Below are 12970 nucleotides of genomic sequence, written 5' to 3'. Positions count from 1 at the left end.
AGAAAGAAACCCCTTTCCTCTAGAAAAGACTTAACAGTTAAAGTTCCAGTGTGTAATATAAAAAAAGGTTTTGGTTCCCGGCAACACCTGCATTTTCTTAACTCTTTTTAAAACGTTCCCACCTGGGTCTCTAGATTATGCGGCCCTGTACAAGGGCACGGGGAACACCACGTCACAAACATCCTTGTACAATTTTTTTCCTTATAACGCTACTCAAATACCTCATCGAAAAACGTGTGCTTAGAAATTTGAGACTTACAACAATTCCTCTGAATAAACCAAGAACGCCGCCTGAAATATATTTCGTCGTCACCACAAAATCAGGCAATGCTTCCCCGACTCTTTTTTGACACACCGTACGCACGAATGGGTCTTTAACATCTCGGAAAAATAAAAAGCTATTTACACTCTGTCGCACATACAAATGTCCCAGTACAGCCACGCTTGCAGAATGTGCATTTAGATACTACTACTACTACTACTACTACTACAGAGGAAGAAGAAGAAGTTCTCCGAGGCTCTGGCCCTGTTATTTGCTGCTCGCCTTTTACTTCAGTTTTACTATTTGTTTACATTGTGCCTGGACTTCATTACTCAGAAATTCAGTGAGAAGAAGTGTAGCGACCTACGAGCCTATTCGAACCAGGTACGAAGCCTTCACTACCTTCTCCGCCGGAGTGCCTCCAACCGCTACGGCGGTAGGCAGCCGAGAACGACGGCACGAGCCCTATGACCGCCAGCGTGTTTTGAGGCACATGAGTGCAACGCAGGAGCGCGTCTAAGATTCTGCCAACGTGCATCATGCGAATGATATCATCAGGCCAGCACGGTTACTCCTTGAACATCAAAGTGCTGATGGCCCGCCTCCGGTGACCATGGTGGAACCCAGCGAAGGTGAGAGCAAGAGACCTCGACTTGAGGAAACTCACAATCAAGATAACGACAATACTTCAAACTATGACCTAAGCGATTATGAAGACATTGAGTGTGATGAAGCACCTTTCACATCTGTGACCTACAAAAAGAAAAGAAGTGAAGGAATCCCAGTGGTATTCCGACTGTCAGAAGAAGGACACACTTTTTGCAAGTGAATCCAAATCGTGTTTCCTCAGAAATTGTGTCGGCGACACAGGAAAAAGTGCAGTCGTTCCGAGTAAACGGAGACGGCAGTTTCTCGGTGTCTATTGCCTCAGTGTCATCGGCGAAAAACCTGCTTTTACTACAGGAAGTAGCAGGACTACAAGTTAAGCCCTACATCCCGGCTTCGTACACTCGAAATGTCGGGAAGATTCATCATGTGCCACTTCAATACACTGAAGGACAATTGCTCGAGTTTTTGAAAGATTTTGGAGTAATATCAGTCCGCCGCCAAGCAAGATACTATCGTCTGGAGGATGGTACAGTTAAATGCCGCTCTTCATACAGTATAATCCTTCACATCAGAGATGACAAGCCTATGCCTCAGAGAATCCACTTGGGGTTCACCAGCCACCCGGTGGAAGAGTACCTTTGTCCTGCGTTGTCAAAGGTTGTCAGAGGTTTCGACACCTGGAAAAAAACTGTTGCGGATCACGTCGATGTAAAATCTGCTCCGAGAACCATGAGCACACTGAATGCAAGTCTGTACGACAGCCTAAATGTGCAAATTGCGCGGGTAACCATACTGCTTCCTTCTCATGATGTCCACAGAATAAGGCCGCATCCATGCTACGCAAACATGAACTAATTCATGGGAAGCAACCACGACACAAGGAGCCTCTTCCGAATCTTGATGCAGTAAGCCCAGCGAAAAATCGTCAGTTTACAGCAACTGAACAGAAATCAAAACAACCATCGTATGCGTCGGCATTAAAGCAATCAGCTGGGCAAGAGTCCCAGGGACAGCGGAGTCATCATTCCGCTACCGCCACTGAAGACCACACGTCACAGCAATATCAGCGACCTAAGCTTGGACAACCTCAGTGATCCTCTCAGACCACTCCTCAGCGATCCTCTCAGAACACCCCTCAGCCATCACCGCAAACGGCGGCCGGAAGATCGACATTCCAGGATAACACCGCGTCACTCAGTGTTGGACAGATGATTCTACCTATGCTGTTTGCTGCAATTAGAGCAATTGTCACAGCTCTACCTCAGGCGAACAAGCTTCCAGAGGTAAAAGCACTGTTGTCAATGGAGCCATTAATGAATCAGCTATCCACATCAGAGCTAACGGATGTCAATTATGAATAGTCGTTACGAAAATGTCGTAATATTTCAGTGGAACGCTAATAGCCTTCGATCCAAATCTGCTGATTTTCGCAAGTTAGTTGCACAATACAGCTTCCCTGTATTGTGCATACAAGAGGCTGGTGTACGGGATGATTTTCGTATCTCTAATTACATAATATATAAATCGTCTCATCCATCGGGAAACAGTAGAACCATGCTCTGCGTTCGAAAAGATTTGCCCTCTCACCTTATTCAATCAAGCAGTTCGGATTTGCCTGAATATGTTGCCTGCAGTGGCGTAGCCAGAAATTTTGTTCGGGGGGGGCTCAGGTTGCAGCGCGGCCTCCTCCTTATAGAAGTTGTCGAGGGATCAAATACATGAATAATAACTGCATTGCTAATGCCATTGTATATTAGATGCTGCAAACGAATTATTGAACGCTACGCACTGTCAAGTAAAATATGTATTTTTTCATAAAAGAATATATTAGGATGTCCTAAAAATTCTGGCAGAAATAACTGATATCAATGCGGCCGCGTTTATTTTTTTGTCTATTTATTAAGGAAAGAAAATATCACACAGACATTAGAACTATATCAGTTCGAAACCAGCAAAGCAGTGTATACAGCTGATATGAAGAACGTAAAGGCCATGAAATGAATAAGTTGAGGACAAATATTTTGATGAATCTTCGTCATTCAAGAACCCTGTTTACATTTTTGAACATATGCAACAGCCAGGAAAAAAAACCTCAATGACGCTGTCCATCGTTACAATAGATTGCGCAGGAGCAGGTGTTACCGGTCGTGTATTGTAATTACACCGAGATTATACTCGCAACAGTGAGTACAAATAAAAAGTAGGAGAGAGAGAGAGAAGACATAAGGGAAAGGCAGGGAGGTTAACTATGCTGAGCCCGGTATGCTACCCTGCACGCGGGAAGGGGGAGAAGGGATTGAAAGAGAAGGAAGAGAGAAGTTCACAGTTCACACGTTGCACATTTAAAGTCAAGCGTTCATCGCTGAGTTTCGTCACAGGCGGTCATACAGGCTTGCGCACTTCAAAAAACACAGCCGCGCCTTTGTATGCACACAGCAGACGCACGAGGCCACGCGCCCAAGATCGTTTCCTCCGTAAAAGGCCTGTCGTCTAAGTGCCCCAAAGCCGTCCGAAGGGCAATCCACTCATCTTCCTATCTGTGGAAGTCACATAAAAGTAGGAGTTCTGCAAAATGTATACATTAGAAATGCGAAGATAGAATGGAATATACAAATGCGAAGATACAACTCGCTAAAGGGCAAAAACGAGTCGCTGGAAACAAAGTTCACTGCTTGTATACACACAACCTCGCAATAAGATATTTAAAAATACGTATGAGTCTCCAATAAATCTACGTATTTAAGCAAACGTCAGTGTATATAATGCGTCAAATAAGACAAATAAACATGCTGCTCAGTCACAGATAGTAACATTGCGCACAGAAAGACAGATGATCTATGCTAGAACAAAACTATGATCGCAGAAACCGTGTTATGCATTCGGGCCATGCGGCGGTCGCGACAGCGCCATGTGGGTAGAATAATAGAGGAATAATGCAGAAATCAGTACGAAAATGTGTAATTTAACTGAATGCACAGCAGCAACAAATATTCTGCACCCAAAATTAAACTGGGTATTGCTTCGGTTCAAAAAAGAAGTAAAAGCAGGTAGCTAAAAAAGGAAAGAAAAAGCCAAACTAAAGCCACAGATGATGCGGCAAGTTATACTACCCAATATCCGAGTGTGTTTTCGGCAAACGCCGCGTGGGCCGGGCTTTCAATGAGCAAGGTCGGTCAAAATTGGTTATTGATGTCCTCGTAATTATCGTATTCGCATGATAATTTTGATCATGATGCTAACTGCTAGAATAAACGGCTAAAATGTCTGCGGTTTTAAAAGCTAACGAACACTCATACGTTTTCATAATTACGAGATTATGGACCTGAAGGAACAGAGCTCTTGCATTGATTTTTACTGCTTCGCTATCTAAAGGACAAACTTCTCTCGGCGGGGAAGTTGAGCGAAGCGGTCAATGACTTCGGACACGTTGATGCCGACGTCTCTGTGGGTGTATAGAAGCACCAGTCTAACCATGCGTTCGACAGACATTGTAGAGCGCAAGTAGTTTTTTATTAAACTCTTGTTAAAAAATATTCTCTCTGCGCTGGCAGTGGTCACTGGAAGGGTGACTAGAATCTGGAACAGTTTGTACACATTTACATAGAACCTGCAGTCGCAAAGGGAGAGGGCATCTATTTCGGTGCTAAAACCTAAACACACTCCTTCTATGTTGTTTTCATCCTTGTTTAGGTACCTTGCACAAGCAGTAGGCTGTTCGATTCCGGCGATGTCCGTCGTTTCGTCAGGACGTATGGAGAAGCAGCGTACTTTTGCAACTAGGCTTTCTTTGATAATTTCGCCACAAACTTCGATAATTTGGTTTTGTGCATCTGTGCTTAAATACGAGGCATTACTGGGGCAACTTTCCAAATGGTTCTTCAGATATGTATCTCCACAATTAGCTCGTATGCGAAGAAGCGCTCTGAAAATACCTGTATTTTCAGCGGGGCCTATGCTTAAATTCATAGGACCACTGTCCCTGTGGCCAACGAGAGCCAGACCTTGTAGCCCGCAAAAATAATTTCCTCAATAATAGGCCATTTCCTTTCACCTGTTTTCTCAAATTTTATTTTGCCGGCCCTGGTCCAGCTGATCGATCACATTGGGCACGCGTCCTGCAAATGTTTGGAGAAAATTATCAGCTGCTAGCTCACAGTCACGGTAATATTTAGTATTTTCGTGCGTGTGGAAGATTGCGAGCGCGTGCTTTCATTTCTGGAACGGCTTGGACACGAGGGCTCCAGTGCACGCACGTTGGTCCAAGTTTATAACAGCATTAACCCCATAAAGTTCCAGAATTGAAAATCTTTAAGCACGCCTTTGGAAATGTCAGTGCACCTTTCGCGTCAAAAGTTTATGAGAACGTTACACCCATACAGTTTCGGAATTGAAATCCATGCGCTCCGTAGATTCCGCGGCCGCTGCGAGATGCCGCAACGCGCCCGCAGGCTATCGAAAAGCCCTTGAAAGTTCGTGCTCGAATGGGGCTCCTTGCGTTACGTGACCCCAGGTGCCACGAAATCCACCCCAGGTGCCATGAATCCAGCCCGAGTTCGCAATGTTCGTGCCGAAATGTCTTTCGAGCGTGAAAAAGACATTGTAGACAGAATGCAGAATGATTGAACATAACTCGCCTACACGAACATGTCGCAGCCTATGACACTAGGACACCTGAACAATGGAACATTCCGCACTCAAGAACGAATTATGGTCAACAAATGCTTCGACATACACTTCCGACTTTACTCAATAACCTCGCCTTACGAGAAATAGACCTTCTGTCTTTATGCAGCCTGCACAACTACTTTCAGTCAAACTAATCCTTGTTGTTTAATGAGTTTGTTCATATGCAATACTGTATGACTTTTCCCCCCTTTATTTGCTTTAGTTTATACTGCCCTGAATATAGTGCTATATTAGGTTTTTTTCTCCCTATATTTCTTCCTGTTTGTGTATAATAAGACTTTCTTTATGTAATCTATAATGCTCATGTATAAATTGAATATTCCCTTGTTAATGCAGACTACTTGTTTTTCTAATTGTTAAAGTGTATTACTACCTGTCTCGTATACACATTTTTTTTTTTTTGTAAATTGACACCTTCCCATCTGTTTACTCACATGTGAGCGCCCGACGCCCTCTGTTGCCTTTGATGGGTTTTTGGGCTGGTCAAGTTGCCAGCGTGCAACTTTTTATCCAGAACCCCACCATGTAATTCTTTTCATGGGAAATAAATTATTATTATTATTATTATTATTATTATTATTATTATTATTATTATTATTATTATTATTATTATTATTATTATTATTATTATTATTCCCGGCGTCGGTGGTAGTTTTGGTCGGCGGTGCATGCCGGCACGAAAAAATTTCGGGGGGGGCTGAAGCCCCATCAGCCCCCCCCCTGGCTACGCGCCTGGTTGCCTGCAAAGTATATCTCGCTAAAAAATGTGTAACAATCGTAAGCATATACCTGCAAGCATCGAGACGTATTACGACTGATGATTTGATTAATATTTTTAGCATCACAAGATCAAATATTTTCATATGTGGTGACTTTAACGCACACAACGTAACATGGGGGAGTAACCACTGTGATGCACGTGGGAATATCGTTCAATGCGCCGCGGAAATATGCAATCTGTCAGTATTGAATGATGGATCTGTGACATTTATGCGTGGATATCGCTATGCCAGTTGTATAGACGTAACACTACGCTCTAATGATCTTGTTACCGATACTGGGTGGACAACAGACGCAGAAACACGTGGAAGTGATCACTTCCCAATTCTTATATCACATCCACTGTTAAAAAGCACTGTGAAACGAAGATACGTGGATATAACAAATTGGCAGCTCTTTCGCCAACACTTATCCAGTCGAGTAGATCGTGAAACTGACGTAGAGACACTCACATCAGTTATACAAGAAACAATGAAATTGTGTACGAAACAAGTGCCCATTCCTGATGAATACACATCAGTTGATGGAGAATATGAACACTTGAGAGCTATAAGAAGAAGAGCAGAAAGAGCTTACCGCCGCAGTGGAAATATAGAAGCGTATAGAAATTCGCAGCAAGTCCACTCAGTCATGCGAAGACGACTACAAAAATTTGGGAAAAAAAGATGGCGTGAATATTGCAATACGTTGTCTCCCCTGACGCCAGTTCCTCGAATATGGATGACTATTCGTGTATTAAGCGGCCCTGTTGTTCAAACACAACCATTTCGTGCTCTCTCAATAGCCAGGGATACTTCTGAATTAGAGATTGCTGAAGAATTCTGCAATATTATAACTAGAACAAGCATTTCTATTACTTTTCCTGAGTTTCAAAATTCAGTTAAAATGGCAAAACAAAAAGTTTTTGCGTGTTTTCAGTCACAGCATGTGCAATTAGACTATGAATTCTCTATGACTGAGCTAAAATGTGCACTTGCATCTTGTAAGACAAAGACTGCTGCAGGTCCAGATTCCATTACATACAGTATGTTGCAAAACATGGGACCTAGTTGTCGATTGGCACTTTTGCAGTTACTGAATGACTTGTGGAAAAAGGAGTATGTCCCTGACTCTTGGAAAACAGCACGTGTGATACCTATATTGAAGCCTGGTAAAACTCCTTTATCTCTTGAGTCTTTTCGTCCTTTGAGCCTGACGAGCTGTCTGTGCAAGGTCATGGAGAAAATACAGAAGTACTTCCAGATCACATGACAGGATTTCGAAGGCGGCGATGCACCATGGATGCAATTTTGGATATCGTCACCTATGTTGAACATGAACGAGCTAAGGGAAATGTCACAATAGCGGTTTTTTTTAGACATTAAGCGAGCCTTCGACACAGTCAGTCATGCTCATATATTGTGTGGTCTGCTAGAACTGGGAGTCTCTGGAAGGACGCTACGATGGATATCCAACTTCTTGAATGGCAGATCAATATTTCTTCAAACAAGCGAAGGAAAAAGTTCCTCTCAGAATCTTATTCAAGGAGTCCCACAAGGCAGTGTCTTAAGCCCGTTTCTCTCTAATTGTGTAATGGCGGATTTACCACGGAGACTTCCACCTGCACTACACTACTCTATATATGCGGATGATGTTTGTATTTGCGCCTCTGGTTCATGTGCTAGCCTTGTTCAATCAACTTTGCAGGAAGGCCTAAACATTGTGGACAAATTCTTAAAAGAAAGAGGAATGGAGCTGTCTTACAGTAAGACGGCTGTGCTACCATTTACCAGAGGATGCCTAAAAGACTTTCAGCTGTGCCTTAAGGGGCAACGTTTAGACATAGTAAAACAACACAAATTTCTGGGGGTTATACTAGACAGACAACTTTCTTGGAATGCTCACATTAAAGCACTCGAAGAACAAATAAACTCAACAATAAATGTTATTCGCCGCATAGCAGGCACGACATGCGGAGGGTCGGTTTCTTCTCTACTGAAAGTGCATAATGCACTTATAAAGCAAAAAATAGCTTATTCTTCACCTGTTCTGCATTGAATCTCCCGTTCATCTGAAGAGCGACTTCAACGGTTAATAGCTAGGAGCCTTAGAGTATGCTTAGGTGTTCCCCAAGCAACCTCAAGTTCCTTAGTAATTGCAGAGGCACGTCATCCTTCATTCCCAATTATGAGGACGGTTGAAACCTGTCGACACTACTTTCGCGTTTCAGTGCAGCACAAAAGGCACCCACTAGCAATTACACTTATTGAGAGAGACAGGGCGAACATCAATACTGTGATTCAGGTGCAAAAAAATCTACTACCACACTACGAATTTTGGATCTCAGATATTTCCTACCCTCCATGGCGACTTGTCGCCCCAAAAATTGAACTTTCGGTTGACGGAATTATTCGCAAACGAGACATGTTTATGCTAGCAGCCCAACAACTGGCGCTATACCAGATATACTTTCGCTACCCTGGATATGTTCAAGCGTATACAGACGGTTCTTGTCAAATTCTTCTACAGCTGCCTTTGTCATTCCAGAATGGAACAGAATACAGACGTTTAAACTTTCTCACACGACATCATCAACTACAGCAGAGCTTTTTGCTAAATTGTCTGTGTTACGATACATAAATTCAACGCAAAAAGGGAACCAATGGGTCATCCTCTGTGACTCACAAGCAGCTTTGTCGTCACTTCGTGGTGGCACCAGCAATTCCCAAAACATGGCGTTAGTTTATGAGACACTAAAGGAACTCACAAAAGCAAGTGAAAAAACTCGCCCAATAATGTTCCAATGGATACCTGGGCACTGCAATATCCCTGGGAATGTTGCAGCAGACATGGCTGCTGGACAAGCGCATATTAATACCGACACACACGGTGTCCCTCTAACGCAAGGAGAATTGCGACACATACTAAGACAGATCTCAGTCCGTGGTTGCAAAGCGGCATGGTTTGATCAGAACTCGAAATCTTCAGGTTTATTTCACATTGACCCTGCACTTCAATTCAAAATCCCGTCCACATTAAATACAACCAGAGCCTTCGAAACACTCATTCACCGTCTGCGGCTTGGTACCGCGTACACAAAACATTTTCTACAAGAAATATCAAGAGCTGATAGTCCGGAATGTACTTGTGGACACGCGGATGAGGATGTGCAGCATCTTCTGTTAGAGTGTCCGCGACACGATACACACAGACAACGTTTAGCACGTTATTTAGAGACATTATACCGCAGGCCCTTCAGCCTCAGGAAGATATTAGGTCCTTGGCCAACATATTCGTTGCAAAGACGAGCGTTAATGGCCCTCCAAAGATTTCTAGAAGCGAGCAATATTCTCGGAGACTATTGAAAAGAGTGTTTATCTGTGATAAACTCACTCTATGGTCAATTCGACACCTGGGTTGATGTAGTTTCCTTTGAATCGAATCTATGCTATCTTATGTGCCGTGATTTTAGTATAATTACGTGACCGGACTTTGTGATTACTTTAGTGCAGCTATGTGACTGAACTTTGTGTGCCCTTTTTCTGAGTGGACTTTCAGTTTCAGTGTGACATTAGTATACTTATGTGACTGGATTTTGTGTTTAACTTAATGCGCCTCTGTGAACTGAACTTTGTGTTGCTGTGTTTCTGAGTTGACTTTCAGTATTAGTGAGGTATTAGTGCACTTATGTGACTGGACTTTGTGTTATTGTGATTTGGAGTTGACATTTAATTTTAATGCGTGTAGGTTCATTCTTTTTTTTCTTTCATACCTCTATGTGAAAAGGAGTACCCGGCGCCAATTAAAGGCGCCAACACCTCCTAAATACAATATAATAAAAAAATGTGGTTGATCCCTCTTATATAGGAATCGGTATAGAACACGAAAGTGAAACGTGTCTTCACAGAAGTAGTGTAATGTTTATTGCACATTGATATATAATGTCTATTGGTGTTTTGTGGCTAAAGCACCCTTAGGCGTTGATGCACCCACGCTGACGCCTGGTGGCACGTCTCCTCCATCACGACTACCAACGTCGATGACCATGAGCAACCGTCGTGCATATGGAAGCTGCACTACGCTGCACACGCTAGCACAACGCGAAAGACGAAGCACGTAACTGACACACTAATACAAAGCGCAAGACAAAGCACGTAACTGAATCGTCACCGAGTCAAATCAGCGCGTACAGCGCGTCGTAATTGCAGCCTCCGCGATCAACTTCAGAAACATTTTCAGAGCTAATTGCGGAGGCCACGCTCCGCTGTGCTGAGTACGGTGAACGCCACCTAGGTGGCGTTGGTAGTGCTTCTTGATGCCAGCGTCCCTTCGAATGCTGGCATCGAGGCGTCGTAGTGCTGAGACCACCGAAGCGTTCACTGTCGGTGCGCGTTAGTGTCATAATGCAGTACTTCTCTTTTCTGCTCGTAGGCGGCGGCACCGCCCCGAGCAAGAGCGCGGGTACACGGAGGAGTGTTAGATATATAAGGCGCGTCTGTGTAGCTCTCTGCAAATGCGTTTATGGCGCAATGGGTTAAACGCTCGGCGATCTATCGTCGCGGACCGAGAGGTCGTGGGTTCGATTTCCAAATTTTGCATGTTTGTGGAACTTTTTCTTCTGGTTTCTTTCTTTGTATTATGTTCTATGACGTATTTCCGTGACGGAAATACGTCAGTGAAGTCTTGGTGGACCCCGGCATAAAACACTTTCGTGTTAAAAATGTGCATTTATGTGAACCATATGATTGCGCTTTGCAATGCGGTAAAAGCGGTGGAGCGCTGTGTCGGTGTGGCGAGCTGCGCTATGCAATGCGCAGTGACGGCCGTAAGTCCGAGACGCGCCAAAACAAATTATCATCATCATGAGTAATAAGATCAAAAGTTCGCGCGCACTTCCGGAAAATGCTGGGCCACGATTGCGCAGCTTCGCTGTTTCAAGCGTTGCGCGGCCGAGTTCTAGGTTGTTTCTTTTGTAGGGGCAAAGCTCCTTAGGTTCTAGCCTTGTCCGTCCGGCGTCGTCCGTGCTCACATCGACTGCCACGCCATCTGTCTGTCATGGATGAAACGTTGCATGCAGCGGCTCAACGTCTAACATGAGATGGCGCTGCTGTGTATGGCGAGTTTCAGACGACACAATCTCTTTCTGCTATGGACGAACGTAAGGCGCGGCATGCTGCCGCTCAGCGTGTACACAGACAGCAAGCTACTCCGGCGGCGAGGGCGCGGGAAGCATCGGCAAAGCGGAAAAAACGCCAAGCGGACCTGGATTTGAGGGCGCGGGCAGCGGCGCCTCGCCGGCAACGCCGACAACAAGCTGCTACCCCGGAGGTGAGAGCTCGGGAAGCGGCGGCTCAACGCCAGAAGCGTTGTCTGCCGGAGACGGGAGGCGCCGATGCGCGGTTCAAGCGCGATTTCATCGATCGCAGTTTCGGGCACAGCTGCAAGGTGTGTGATCGCCTGTGGTTCGACAGCGCGTTGACCAAAATCGGCAACATACGAAACGAACAGTCGCGAGTCAACGCCGTCGCAGTACTGCAGCAAGAGTTCTCCGGTGGTTATCATAGTGAGTACGAGGTTTGCTCGACGTGCAAAGATTCCTTGGTAGCCGGCAAGGTCCCTGCAATGCAGCCAAATATCACACACCGCACTGCTTCGCCCCACTCATCATGATTCACTTCGCGGATATGCGGTGATATTTTTTAAGACGCTGGCATATGCGAGGGATGTTGACCCCGCAATACTGTTATAATTGATAACGTTTAGTTCGTCATATAAACAATATAAGTTCAGGGTCTGTGCGCGCCTAAACAACAATCTCATTAGCAGGCACGCAGTAGTGGGGGGCCCGGTATTCAATTTGACCACCTGGGATTCTTTAAGTTCATCAAAATGTAAGTACACAAGCTTTCTTGAACTTCACCCCGGTTGAAATACGGCCGCCGCGGCCGGGATGGAATCCGCAACCTCTAACTCAGCAGCACAGCGCCACCGTCACTAAGCTACCACAACATTTGTGTCCCATTCGTGCGTTTTAAAAATGCGGCCTCTTGGACAAGAGAGGACTTGAAACCTTCCGAAAAGATTTCCATCCGTAGTGTCGATACATATTCCTGTTTTATTAAAATATTAGCGTTGTAAATATTCATACTTTTGTTTTTTGTCTTATTTATTAACTATGTTTTCCAAGAGTACCACGAGACCAAGAGTACCACGTAATAAATCGGCCATTTATTTTATTGTGATTAACCTTATTTGCCTACTTCAAGCACTTTAAGTCTATCTATATATGTAGCCTCTTATGCCGACCCATGACATCACCGTCATGCTGTCGTCATATCATCATAATCATTTCAGAAACGTAATACCATTGCCTTCATGACCTTGGTCACCTTCGTCATGCCATCGACGTTATTCCTTCATTCCATCGTAACCACGCTGTCGCCATTCAATCGTGCTCGTTGTCATGACAATCGTCGTCACTGCGTCGTAGTCGTGCATTCGCTGTCCTATCGTTATCGTGATACTATCGGGGTCGTTCCATCATTGATCGTTTCTCCTTCGTCCTCCTGCTCTCGTCATATTGTTGTTGTTGAACGCCATCGTCGCCATACAGTCTTTTTTGTACACTTGTCGCCACACCATTTTCCTCATGCT

At 44.5% G+C, this 12970-nt stretch overlaps 1 protein-coding gene across 1 annotated transcript in view; it reads left to right on the top strand.

Moving 5' to 3' along the window:
- LOC119441510 (2-Hydroxyacid oxidase 1-like) overlaps window positions 1–12970 on the top strand; it is a 175671-nt gene that overhangs the window by 141903 nt on the left and 20798 nt on the right.

This window comes from Dermacentor silvarum, chromosome 2 (assembly GCF_013339745.2).
Source record: "Dermacentor silvarum isolate Dsil-2018 chromosome 2, BIME_Dsil_1.4, whole genome shotgun sequence".
Classification (NCBI taxonomy): Eukaryota; Metazoa; Arthropoda; class Arachnida; order Ixodida; family Ixodidae; genus Dermacentor; species Dermacentor silvarum.
This window is presented reverse-complemented; position numbering and strand designations above follow the sequence as displayed.